Source organism: Cornus florida, unplaced genomic scaffold, assembly GCF_030987335.1.
Source record: "Cornus florida cultivar Cherokee Brave unplaced genomic scaffold, ASM3098733v1 CherokeeBrave_3.0.0_Hap2_Chr10, whole genome shotgun sequence".
NCBI lineage: Eukaryota > Viridiplantae > Streptophyta > Magnoliopsida > Cornales > Cornaceae > Cornus > Cornus florida.
Window position 1 is genome coordinate 116,729,118 of NW_026775580.1, and position 4,076 is coordinate 116,733,193.

Below are 4,076 nucleotides of genomic sequence, written 5' to 3' on the forward strand. Positions count from 1 at the left end.
CCTGCAAACTACAGGGGTGTTTAATGCCCGCAACTTTATAACTAATAAAATAAGAACAATGCTTGTCTAAGGCCGCATAAGTAGGAATGCCATTTTGATACTGACAGGGACCAATAAAAATATGACATGTGTCAAAAACTTTTTAAAATAATTAATAAAAATTATTTGGATCTTTTTGCGGATTATCCAAAAGGAAAGATTTTTTTTTCCTTCATACGTTTGAGATTTTATATTGCAAACCCTTCATATTGCAATCCGTTATAGAAGAAGTTAAAAATTAGCCCAAACATGGTAAACTAACCACAATTGTAAGACTCCAATTATCAATGGAGTCTAAAGAAATCAATTTGACTTCAAATTGCAATAGGTTGTGATAAATTTCAAAATTTTGAATGCCACCAAAGTTATGCGTATTTATTAATTGGTCGGCCTCTTGAGTCATTCTAGTGCTAGATTGCAATAGAGATGGCAGGCAACGAATGTGGCGGCTTGAATCATCTTTAAAGATTGGATGTAAAAGATTAGGGTTTGGGAATGGAAGAGGTGGCAAGCAGTGGAGGTGGTGGAAGTCGGTTGGCGGTAGAGAGAATTAATATTAGGGTTTCAGAATTGGGAAAATGGTAGGCATCAATGGAGATTTGGTGGCAAGAAAAATGGAATCGTGAGTTAGAGAGGGAGAGCCCGCTACCAATCTCACACACGCATGAGTGAAAATCCTTTTCCTTTTTGGATGACTCGTGAAAAGATCCGAATGATTCAGATTTAATTTTTTAAGACACACGTCATGTTGTTATTGGTTCATATCAACATCAGAAAGAGAGTTCTACTTATGCGGCCTAATGCTACTTTTTTTTATTATAAAATAATAGTCACAATAAACAATTATTAATATGGTTTAATTATATTTTTATTAAAATATTCTCAACATTCCCAACATATTTTAATAAGAATCAAAATATATATATATATATAGTTGGACAACTTACTTTGTATCTCAATTATGACTATATATCACTCTTCCAGTAGATACCCGTTAATATATATGTGTTTTTTTTTTTATGCATAAAAAGGAAGAGTACAAATGCAAGTTGGATAGTTCAGCATCTGTAGCTTGAAGCAGCAACTGAGGCCAAACTCTCCAAATGTCTTTATTACTTTTACAAGAAAGAGCCCTACGGGCAATACAGTGGGCAACAGAGTTGCCATTGCGAGGAATCCATTGAAGGTGCCATTGAGGGTGAGTCGCCAAAAGGACTTTGTTGTCATCCATAAGAACTGAGGAGAGTTCCTCTGATGGAGAGAGGTGCATGATGTTTTGGCAGTCGCCTTCAAAGATGACCTTATGGAGGGATTTGCAATGAGCGATCTTGATGGATTCACGTAAGACCCATGCTTCTGCCATTTCTGCGGAGAAGACAGAGTGGGAAAATAAAGAAGCTGTAAGAATTATGTGTCCCTGAGAATTGCGAACGATAATGCCTCCTCCTGCACTTTTGGAAAAATGGTTAAAAAGAGGCATCCATATTAAATTTCAGAACATCTGCAGAGGGAGGAGTCCAACAAGTAGAAACCAAAAGAGGACTTCTAGACAATGGCTGAGAGGGAATATCAGAAACTTCCCAATCCCAAAATTCCTTATAGTTGGCGAGAGCTCGTTGAACTGTTGAAAGAGGATCCCATTTCTCATTTTGGAACTGCCAAGAATTTCGACTCTTCCAAATTTGCCAACACAAAAATGACCCAAAACTTATAAGTTTCTCAGAGTTGTCTGCATTCTTCCAGATTTCCATAAGAGAACCCCATTGTTGGTGCCATATTGGAGAAGTGAAAGCATTGGGATCAAGTCTTAGAAGACTGATTTTCCAAATCAACTGAGCGTTCGGGCAATGACAAAGCATGTGGAGGGTGTATTCCTCAGCTTAACCACATAAATTGCATAAAGAGTTAGAGATGATCCCCCTTGATTGAAGGTCAGAGAGCACTGTGAGACGATTATGGTTACTTTGCCAAATGAAAAATTGAATTTTCCTCTTGGTTTTGATCTTCCAAATTTCCTTCCATTGAGACTTAAATTCTTGATGGCCACTACTACTAGCTTGCTCCGGCGAGCAATAATGTATGCACTTTTGACAGAGAAATGCCTTGTGGAAGTCACCCCCCAAACTCCAAACTGACGGATTGGGATTTGAAGGATCAACTGGGAATCTCTAGGATTGAAGAGTTGATGAATCAAATCAGCATTCCATGAGTTGGAAGCAGGATTAATTAAATCCACAACTGAGTTAAGTTGAAAATTTTGGGGAGTCGACATGACAAAAAAATTGTTGGGATCTAGAAGCCACGGACCTAGCTAGCAATTTGTCTTATTGCCATTAGCAAATTTTCATTTCCGACCAATTTTAATAATATCTTTGGAAGAAGAAATACTTTTCCATATCCATGATGCGCTAGGACCACACAACCTGATTGAAGGAAGTTGGTTCTTGGGAAGTATTTGCTTTTGAAAACTCTAGCAAATAGAGATTGGTCAAAACATTGAAGACGCCATCCTAGTTTGGCAAGTAAAGCAGTGTTGAAAGCTTCTAAATTTCTGAAGGCAATACCGCCTTCTTCTTTGGATTGGCATAGCTTGTCCCACGCTATCCATTTTACTCCAATTGATTTCTCTTTGCCTGACCACCAACAGTTCATCATGAGGCTTTGAATTTTCTTGCAGGTCGAGAGAAGGAGTTTGTAGCATGACATTGAGTAGTTGGGGAGGGCTGCAAGAACTGTTTTAAAAAAGGACTTGTCTTCCTGCTTTGGATAAGTTTTCACATTTGAGAGATTTTAATTTAGAATATACTCTATCAATCAGAAATTTAAAAGTGATGGTCTTGCATTTGTCAATAATTGAAGGGAGACCTAGGTAACAATTCTGTTACCCCCAGGATATTGCGGATTTGAGATTGGGATTGTTGGGGAACATTAGGGCTAAAAAATATACCTCATTTTTGAAAATTCACTGATTGATCTGTAAGGGAGGAGTAGTGGTCAAGGATGGATTTGATCTTGAAAGCTTCTGAAGTGAGGGCTTCACTAAAAGTGTAACCGTTTTGCTCACTTTAATTATTTTTTTAAACACTGAACAGACCAAACTAACACATCCAAAATAAAATTATTTATTATTAAATTAAAATATCCAGATCATTGTAGTGGGTGGTCCTTGAGCTGAAAGCGCGGAAGTGATTCCATGCGTAAGTAAACGAAGGGATGGAATAACTGTGGGGCTGTGCTTTTCCTTGGCGTAATGTCACGAAGTGATTCCTAAGACGCTTGGAGGATGGAAGACACGCATGCTGGTTGGCAAAGAGCAGAGTTTGACTGGGAATGGTTCCAGGGAAGGGGCGTGCAGGAGCACAGGATGGTACCTCTTCAGAGTTCAGGCAGGTCGACTCGGTTCAGTTCGAGGTGCTTGTCGCTAGTCTTAGACTTGACTATGAAGAAGGGAGTTGGCCATCCCTGCACAAACTGGTCGGGAGCTGGAGCCGTTCCTCTGACGAGGCTATGGCAGGCCGAAACCAGTCAGCATGTATCCTTGGGAGGGTAGGTCGTGGTGGCTGACCAGGGCGCTTGCGCGAGCTGAAGCAACGCCTTGGTGCCGCACGGGCCGTGCCGCTGCGCCAAATCTCTAGGCCCGTGACAGTAAGGTGTGCGTGAGTGTGTGTTGTGTTATTTTTTATTTTTTTTTTTTTCACGTGTGTTGTGTTATTTTTTATTTTTATTTTTATTTTTTTTCACATGTGTTTTGTTATGACTTATCAGTTTTACACAATCGGGCAGTAAAATCTCTTGTTATTAGAAATAAAATGCATTCAATGTCAAGATGTCTAGTAATTGCTTGTTATTAGCAATAAAATGCATTGAATGTCTACATGTCTAGTAATTGCTTGTTATTAGAAATAAAATGTATTCAATGTCTGGATGTCTAATAATTGCTGGGTGCGTTATTTAAAGAGTGGGCCTTGTTTACAGCCTAGACGAACATAATATGGCATTTCGGTAAATAAAGGAACCCACAAGGACTTTTCCTTTTT